General features: G+C 38.7%; 1 long non-coding RNA gene across 1 annotated transcript; it reads left to right on the top strand.

Annotated features, from left to right (window-relative positions):
• Positions 1-1,443: 1,443 nt before the first annotated feature.
• LOC117063044 lies at positions 1,444-9,104 on the top strand. The gene is made up of 3 exons (XR_004428691.1): positions 1,444-1,560; positions 2,486-2,530; positions 8,978-9,104. It is a non-coding gene; the product is annotated as an uncharacterized LOC117063044 (long non-coding RNA).
• Positions 9,105-10,248: the final 1,144 nt, after the last annotated feature.

Consider the following 10,248-nt stretch of genomic DNA (forward strand, 5'->3'; position numbering starts at 1 on the left):
TCAGTAAGTTGCAGATGTAAGATTCAAAACCAGACTTCACATCTACTGACTTCAATGACCCTGAAATTTGTTCACAGAGAACATTTAACATAACTGTCTCCATCATCTCCTTCTCTACCATTAAAATCTGTGGGTAAGTCTCTTGCTTTTCCAATCTTCATTGATTTTCTAGTCTTTGAAATATTATACAAAGTCAAGAAATGCAAGAGACTTACTCATAGCTATCCATCCAGAGCTAGAGTCAGAATTAGCATCTAGATCTTGAGATAGGGAACTTCTTACTCTACCGTGTTGGTTTTAAGACAAATCTGTCGAGGCAAACGTTTTGCTGGGCACTGTAGGTAACAGAAAGAAACCGAGGGTCTGCTATTTGTCTCCAGAGGCCTTACAAACTGGTAGAAGATGCATAACAGAAGAGCTTATGAAGTTAAAGATGACAGCATAGCAGCCCTGGTGAGATCCTTTTAGACATAACATGGTAGGAAGGACTGTTTGACAAAGTGAATGCCTGTCTTTCAGAAAATACAGGGAGGTGTGACATACCCATCATCACAAGCAGATGGAATCCTTAGAGAGTCGGATTTCATCTACATATCACCTATTATATGTAGTTATTGATGGATAAATACTTCAACAACTAAAGGCAGAAAGAGAGCAGGTGGGCATAGGAGTTGGTAAACATCTCATTGCTATTGTTTTCTCAAGCTGAAGCTAGAGAATAAGATTCCTAAGATCCAGGAGGAAATGATCATACTGAGTAAGAGGGTGTAAATTTGGAAGGTTGGACTTGATGACCTCTCCAGTGTTAAGTGTGAACGATTCTTTCAGGGATTTGGCTTGTTGCCAGAGAGCCTGGCCACCTACTATTTGGTTGCTTTGCTGATTAGCAAATTCTCTCAGAAACATTTCTCACATTCATGAGCCCCCTTCCTGGGGTAGGTGGATCCAGAAAACGTTTTCTCCCATTTTACTTGGCCATGTGTTTGAAACTCAGATGGACCTAAGTCTTCCAGCATCATTGTCACTACTGTATGTCTATTCATAAAAAGAAGGCATAAGGCTCTCTGTAGTATCATGAAATTAGCCATTTGGGATTGCAAAAAGTTTCCTCTTTCAATTGGAGAGAAATAGTTTAGATTAGATGGTGGAGCCCCTACCACATCTCCCAAAATTTAAATTATAATATGAACAGTAATTTAGGTCTGATTTTAATATTTTGTCATTGTTAAACCTAATAAAAGCCACATCTTTCTAAAGACCCTCCTAATTTTTATTATGGACAGTTCACAAAGACATTATTGGTGATTCAATCTTGAGTCACGAAAAGTCAACCTTGAGCCAAGCAGAGTGGAGAGTCATACCGGCCATTCCTGGGACCATCAAAAATGGCAGAGGTCACACAAAAGGCAAAACCTTTAAGAGGTATTTTAAACATCATATGGGCCAAAGAGAAGCTGGATTTCCTGTTGGAGTCAGCTGTAACACGTGTGATGAAATTGGGCTGTGAGGACAAGGCAGTGAGCAGAGAGGACAGCAGTCCTTATGGGATCAAGCTCTAAGGTGAGGTTGCAGGATCTGAAGGCCAGCTCCCCTGCTTAATCACTATGTGACTTTAGGCAAGTCATTTTACTTCCAAATGATTCATATTGGAAGTAAAATATATGACTGGTTAAAATAGTTTCTAACTTTATTATGGGGATTAAATGGACCAATATACTCAAAGCTTTTCAGACAGAGTCTGGTGCAAAGTAAGCACTTAAAAAATGTTAGCTTTTATTATAATAGAAACAATTAATATAATAATTATTCCTGGGTATAAAATTAGGGAAAATCATTAGAATAGAAAGGCAGAAAGAAACAAGAATCAGAAGAGGAACAAGAGAGATTTCAAGGAAGGGGAAAGGATGTTTGGGAGATACTACTTTTTCCCTAGATTGGTATCCAAACTAGATTTTAAAATCTTGAGATAGGGCCTTGTCTTTTATGATGGGCAGGATTTCTTTGCTCTCAGCATTGATAAAATGAGGCATGATCAGTGGCTGGTTGAATGATGTATAGCTCTGGCTGAAATCAAGATCACTGTGTGCTGACCTCTGAACTTGGTAAGATTGCAATGATTACTCTTATTCCACTCAGAGGCTCCTTAGTGTCAAGCCATGGTTGTCCTTGTTTTGATGAGTATTCACCATCTGGTTGTGTGTGACCCAGCTTCTGGTTATAACCATACCAGCCTGCATGACTTCCTATAGCATACTGCCATCAGACACTGCTCTCCCATCTTCTGCAACATGAGAGAACTTTTCACAATTGGGGCATGAGGGGCAGTGCTAGTGGCTACAACATTTTATCTCAAATCAGGGGTTCTGCAAACTGCCCCTGGTTAATTTACTCCGGAGTCTAATGTAAGAAGGTATCTGAGTAGCACAAAATTGCATATATAATTGCTTTCCAGCATTCTTTTATAATTTTCCTCAATATCATCCAGGTATCCTAGATACATTTGGAGAATTTACCTGAGCTACAGGATGTGGTAGGATTTGGTGAGCAGGTGGTGATTCTTACAGAACCCCTCACACATTCATGCACAGAATTTCCCCAGCACACTCCCAGGTAGGACCACCTCCCTCTTCATTGTGCAAAGATTCACCACTGGTTCCAGCCTTCTCTGTGCACTTTGAAGATATGCATCAAGTTTTATTCATCTCTGATTTTCTAGCCTCTGCAGACTACCTGATGTGCAAGAGGCTTTGTAAATAATAGTTGAATAAAGAGAAAACATTAAAGCAACATTAAAGGAAGAGGGTTAACCAGACTACAGATTTGAGACCTCCATCTCACAGGGCCAACAGTCATGTTGATGTTTTCATGCTTTCTTGGATATAAAAGTCACATTACACTTTCCCTCTCAGTGACCATGTACAAAGGTTCATTTATAATTAATAGACAAAGTCTTTAATAAAGCAAACCAAATGTCATCTTTCCTTTTTTCTGCAATATGAAGTCATTATTTCCACTGGATGAAAGCACTTTTGACCTATAAAGATAAAAAAAGTGAGATGTTAGGTGACTTCAGTGTATAAAACTACTGTTTCTTGTTACCAATAATATATACTCAACCATCGTCCTCATCTTTATCATGGTCTCTGGGGGTAAACTGAATCTGAGTTAGCAGGGTTTAATGAAAGTTGTTCTGAACATCTGGGTCATTGTAGAGACACATATTGAAAATTGAGACACTTCATATGTCAACAGATGTTCTAGAAGAAGCCTATTTTCTCTCATTCATTTATGAGTCCAAGGAGAGGAACAGTTCTTTGTTCCTCTCTCCATCCATGATATCATGGTCCATGCCTGAACCTCACCTAATGCCTACTATATGTTTTACCAATGTTGAAGGAGTACCAAGAAACATTAACATCATGAATCCCGAAACTCATATAATGCCCCCACCCGGTCTCTTTTTTTTTTTTGGAGTCCTGGGCTCCTTGGCCACTAGCTACAATATACTCTTCTCCAAGTCACTCCCCTTTGGAAGTCATTGTTATTTCTAACAGTGGAGACTTTCACTAGATGGGAATTGAGGTCCTTTCAGCTTTAGCTATAATGCTATGAATGCTATGAGTCTATCTGGACTGGTATATTAGGAATTTTGTGGTCTTCTGGGTAATGCACTTAATAGAGTTACTGTTAGACAAAAATTTCCTAATATGGTAAAATTTGATAGTCACAAAGATTTGAATACTGCTACGTATTTTCTTGAAGGAAGGTAGAAATAAAACTTACTTGTGAATCTATTGAAAAACTTAAAGTTCCTTGAACTATTTTGTGCGAAAACTTATCTATAAGTTCTAAGGAAGAAAGAAATTCAATTTAAATAAGACTTCTGTTTGGGGGAAAAAAGGAAAATTTTATTTTTCTTCTTCTTCTGAACTTATACTAGAGATAACACAGGTGCAAAGAATGTTTTGTAGAATAAGAGACTCCTTGAGCTTACAGGATCTTTGAATATAACTCTCAACATTTTTTACTTTCTTGAGCTTTTTGAAATTGATGAAGCCAAAATCCTTACTATGCATACATATCTCCCAGAACATTTTTTTCAGGATGTTAGGATCTTCCTGGACCTCTCAAATTAGTGATATTAATACTTATAGTCAAGATCCTGCATCTAGCTCTGCCAGTGACTGTAGTCACAGACAAATTACTTTCTCTGTTTGGTTTTTTTTCATTTATAAAGCAAAATTATTGTATGAGATGATTCATTCACCCTCTCTAGGTAAAGTTTTCCATTTTTCTATTATTTAAGCTGAATATGCTATGATTAGAGAATTCCCCTGCAGGATAATTGAACAAGAGAGCACAGAAAGCACATCAATGCCTCCCTACCATGCCCACCTCAACCGACTCTCCATTTCACTCAGTTACATTGCAGTTCATCATGGCTCAGTAACATGAGGAAAATATAGGGTAGTAAGATTTTATTAAAGTTATTATGAAGACTTGCCTCATTGGAGGCTTCAAGAAGTACCAGTAGGAATTAGAATGATACAAAGTAGAAAATGACTTGCTTAACTGGATGTATTTCTGAGAACTGGATGTAATAAATTTTGCATCTTCCTAGGAGACAGGAAAACTGTCTAATTCTGTGAAATTCAGGGTGTGGACCAGAAGAATAATTTGTTTTATGCGTCCTGTGAGCACAAGTGATGTTGGAACTCAGCTAGAAATAAGAGTCTTTGGGGAATGGGGAAGTCCTATATGCATACGTTTTGAAATTCAAATGGAAGAGTCTTATTTTAAAAATACTTTGCATGAGCCAAATGTATAAAGTTGCAACTTTATTCAACTCAACCGGAGATCGTCTGAGATGAAGCCAGCAAACCCCATCCATGTGACCTTGGCTGGCTTTGAATGGCCCCATGTGGTCCATTGACCTTCTTCAGGAAAAGGAGCCACTGGAGACAGGAAAAGGAAGAGAGTATTCCTCCAAACAGTGAACACTTACATTTTCTCAGCTTTCTAGAGTAGGGTGTGATTCGAGGGGTAGAATTTCTCTGCTCATTTTTAAGGGCATTTTTTGGTTTGTTTTTAAGGAATCATTTTTTTCACTTCTCCAATTTGAAAATAAACTAAAGCAAAACAAGGGAGGAGAGATGACAAGATTCTCATTCATTTGTTTACCCTTTATTCCCTCTATCAACTACTTTTTGACTATTTAGTGGGAAGCCAGAGAAATAAAGTAGTAAATACAAAGCAGTGAGGAAAACTTATAATAACCTTATCCACTTGGATATCATGTAAGCCTGTAATCATTTAAATTAGCCAGTAGGGGAAAAAGTTCTGAGAGAAGTGAGCTGTTCTTAGATTTGATGTAGAAGTAGGTGTCAGCTGCTGGATGAAGGAGAAGAAAGGGCATTCTAGTTGTGTAAATGGCCTGTGTAAAGGCCAATGAGCAAGGAACAGCAAATATTGAAGGAAAACTGGAGAGAATGGTGCATGGAGGTGATGAGACCAGAGTAGTCTGTCCACAAAGCCATGTGCTAGGATGGAGAGTATGCACGGGACACTCAAGCTAGGGTGTATGAGAGGAGACAGGAGAAGAAGAGGTCTCTGGTGAATTTACATCAGGGCTGAAATACAATGAGGTATGCTGTTTAGAAAGATCATTTATGCAACAGTTTCTTGGATATATTTGGCGATATGAGACTCAGAACAGGGGGCAAGCAAGAAGGCTGTGGCTGATAATGTGTGAGCCATATGACTAGGGCCTGGACTTGGGCGGTGGCAGTGACATTGTTGCAATAAATAGAGAAAGCAAGTCTCAGGGGATTTTAGGTAGTAGGATGTAGGGCATAATAATGAAACATAATGGTGAAAGAAGAGTAGGCAGTGGCAGGCAATGCTCAGAAGTATTGATGGATACATGGCAAGTTCAGAAAAAATTCAATTGATGCTGACAGTGATAGATGCCTAACAGGAAGATGCATTAACATGGAGACACAGAAACCTTAGTCTTCATCTATCACCACTTTAGGAGACATGAACCGTGTCCTGTATGTATGACCACATTTCACTGTGGGAAGGCAAACACAACTGCTTTCCATGATGGGCATCTTGTCCTGGAGTCCTAGATTGAACAAAGGTTAGTTTTAGCCCCTAGACTATTGGCTTGGCCACCACACATTGAATCTCATAAGTACAGTTATTACGTCTTGTTCATCCCTTTACATTCATGCTGGTCATGTTCTTGATATATCAGATCTATTCAATAAATGTTTACTTAATGAATACATTAAGTATGCTCTTAGACCTGCTGTGCTGAACCAGGGACCTATCGACTCCATTATTGCACTAGAGTATGGTTTTTCTATAAAACTTGAGATGTGTTTCAAAGTTATCTTTGAAAACTTGGTGACTCACCCTTATCTTCATGACTCATCTTCATAGTCCCTGTCAGACCTTCATACAAATGAATAAAATTTGCTTTGAGAGCCAGCACTTTCTCTCCTATGCTCATGTTATCTTTTCCCATATCCCAAGCTTTATTCCTTCTTGAAGGCTCTATTATAATAGTTTCTCTTGCTATACTTCATCCAGAGTCTTTGTCCTTCATTGCCATACGTAGAGATGAATGATTGACAACATTTAAAAATGATACATTTTACGGACAAAGTTGGGATTTTCACCAATGTCTATGCCCAAAATAGAAGATATCTCTTTCTCCTCTAGGCATCCACGATACTTATTACTAGCCTCTGCTCCTTCCAAATGTTGAACTTCTCCAGGGCTGGAACTGAATCATGTTTACCACTTTAATCTTAAGGACTTGATAAATACATTCTTGCTGAATGAATAATTGAATTACAACCTGCAGCCAGCAGTTTGAGAGGTCATGTTTTGAGATCTGTGACCTTCCCTGGTCTCCTAGAGTCATATTACCTTGTCTCTGTCTTCATCATTTCTATCATCTCTGTTTCTCTTTCTCATGTATATCTCTGAATATATATTTAAATTTTTATTGTATTATTTAATCAATTTATACTTATAAAATTTGGCCTAATGCATATTTTCTCAACTATCTTCCTATAGATCCGCCCTTGGATCATCTAAAAATAACAAATGTCCCTTTAACTTACGATGTGAAGAGGAGGGAGCACAGGTCCCAGAGTCAGGGGCCTGCGTGGTTGTCCTGGCCTGGAATGGCTCAGCTGTGTGGCCCTGGGAAAGTCATTCTGATGACCGGTTGTGGCAGTGGTGGTTGTGAAGGCAGTCGTGATAATGGGACTTCAATTTCTGCCTGACTCCCAAGATAATTCCTGGGATTTGATAGGGGAATAATTCCTGAATGAGAAAAGACATTTCTTGAACACTTCCGTGTCCCAGGACTTCCCCACCATGAGTTTATCTTAGCCCTGGGGCAACACCACGCCCAGATGTGATATGCAAGCAAGTCTGGCACTGGGAGATATCCAAATACTCTCAACTTCCGAGAATGTGGGTATTTGGTGGCCGGAGAGTTTGTCTTTGGAACATGAGATTCTTCTAGGTCTCCTCCTGTCCTGACCCCTGTGAATCTGAAAGACTGTGGAGTTTATTTTCAGTCCTGGGGCTTCTAAGTCCTGCTGTCCTGGTCAGGCTCAAATTCCACAGAACAATGAATCCATTTTGCAGCGTAGGAAAAGACCCACATACCCGGCCTTCATTTCACTACATGTGTTTCTGTTGGGATTGACCACAATCAGAATGTGCTGGACAAAGGGAGACGGAGTCTTCCTGGCCTTTTATAAATGGTAGAGCAGCAGCTGCACTTGGAAGGATCAACAACTTAACAATATCCAGCATGACAACTTCCAAAACCTCACGTGTGTGAGGAGCAGCGATGAGCGGGGAGGCAACAGACTTTAGTAGCCACAGCAGGAAGACCAGGTTGCAAGGGACAGGGGAATATGGTGGTGGGCGTGGAAGCCAGGACACCCTCACCCCTGGCCGCACAGCATCTCCATAGTGTGGGTGAAACCTGCAGAGGCAGGGCTCCTCTGCCGCAACAGCCCCAAGTCCTTCCCCTCTGTTCCTCCACATTCAGTCAAAGGATTTCTTGGGAAAAAATTCCACAGAGATAACCAGAGCAAAATGTTAGTGGCAGAGGAATGCGATCAAGTTGTTCCTGTTCTCCTTCATTAAACAGTGCCTTACACTTTTTGGGACAATCCTCCAATAACAGACCTTTTGTAGCTAAAGCAATGAGAGAGATGAATGTATCTAGAGGCTCAAAGCGCCATTCATGGACGAAATGGAGCTTCCTTGCCTGGAAGACCTGATGTCCTTTTCATGTTTTCTTTAAGCTTCACCGTGTGCATCTTAGCACCAATCTAACTTATTTAGCACCAGATGAATCATGACATACCAATGCTGGGTGAAAATATACAAGATACTTAATATGTTATTTCCAAAGGAAAGGAGTTCACCAATATCTTTTGCTCCTTGCCCTCTGAACAAATATTTTATTGTTTTGTTTTTGCTTTCCTTTGTGTGGAGACTGGGGTCTTGCTATGTTGCCCAGGCTAGTCTCTAACTCCTGGGCTCAAGCTATCCTTCTGCTTCTGCCTCCTTAAGTGCTGGGATTATAGTCGTGAGCCACCCTGCACAACCTGAACAAATATTTTCATTGAAGTCACGCACATTTCTGCAGATTTGATATATTTCCAGGATATCACTTAGTCTTTTTGGATTCAAAGCCAGAACTGCAAATTCAGTCGGAAGGAGCCCTGGATTCATGGTCAGAATGCCAGAATTCTAGCTGTTTTTCTAATTTAGCCAGCAGTGTGACTTAGAGCAAAACATATAACCTCTGGCGGATTTTAAAAACTAGATAATAGACTAGATAGTGTAAATGTCTTTTCAACTCTTAGAGTTTGTATGGCCCCATTAAAATTTGTGAAGTTTTATTGTTTGTCTATTTATTTGTTTTGTTTTATAGAAAAGTTGCTAAAACTGCTGTGAGATTCTGGCTAAGAAAGTTTCATGAGTTTTACAGAAAAATGTGAATGGAAGACAGAACTAGATACAAATTTAAATGGTAATCTAAATAAAAGGCATTTTTCATTTAAATACTTTATTTATTAGTGTTATAGAGGGAATACAGGAAGAGAAAGCAAGCATTTAAATGTATATAAAATTCAGAGTTTTCAAAAATATGAACTATATTACTAATAGCAATCCTTGGAATTTTGGTGTGCTTGTATTCATCATCCACGTCTAAAATAATCCCTATTCAATCAATGAAACTCCAAATTACCAATTTTAGTGTAAGTGAGTTTATTTTTATATAACTTTTTAAAAACCTGGGGATTTTTATCACATGCACAAGTGGTACAAATGGTGAATTGAAAATGTTTGTAGATGTTTTCATTATTTTGAAAAGGAAAAACAAAACAAAACCAAAAAACTAAGAGTTGAATTTAGTAAAGACAGATGAAAATTTTCTCCCAAGAACTACAATCAGAGAACAGATTTTGAACCAATAGTTTTGGAAGAAATGAGGTGAAGAAGAAGACCAGAATCTGTGAACTTCTCTCTGGTTTTTGAAAAATGTGCCCGTGGAAGTAATGGGATTTGGTAAAAGATATCACAGGCAGAAGAAGGCCATATCCCAGGAATAGGGTGGAGGTTTGAGAAATAACCCCCCAAGTTATGAAAAGTTTAAATCATCACTTTGTAAGACCATTCTTACCATTTACAGCTGATTCTCTGCGTCTCTGGGATTATGGTAACAACTGGCATGTGTGATGAAGACATTAGAGAAATAGTTTTAAAACTATTGATATTAGCTGGAGAGCCAGTCAGATAACTTATGAGTTAAAAACTATGTAAGTAGAGATATTGTTTACATCACCTCAAAACAAAGGATGAAATGGGAATTGTGAAGAAAACTATTCTAAATAATTTTAATAAGCAAGACTATAAATGGAAATTAATAACATAATGCTCATCAATAATATTTTATTTAATTAATTAGGTAATTAAATATAAATAAATAAATAATTATATATATATATTATATATATATATATTTTTGAGACAGTCTTGCTCTGTCACCCAGGCCTGGAGTGCAGTGGAACAATCTCAGCTCACTGCAGCCTCCACCTCCCAGGTTCAAGTGATTCTCATGCCTCAGACTCCCGAGTAGCTGGGATTACAGGTGCGTGCCACCACACCTGGCTAATTTTTGTATTTTTAGTAGAGACCAAA

Source organism: Trachypithecus francoisi, unplaced genomic scaffold (assembly GCF_009764315.1).
Source record: "Trachypithecus francoisi isolate TF-2019V2 unplaced genomic scaffold, Tfra_2.0 Lachesis_group17, whole genome shotgun sequence".
In the NCBI taxonomy this organism is placed as follows: Eukaryota; Metazoa; Chordata; class Mammalia; order Primates; family Cercopithecidae; genus Trachypithecus; species Trachypithecus francoisi.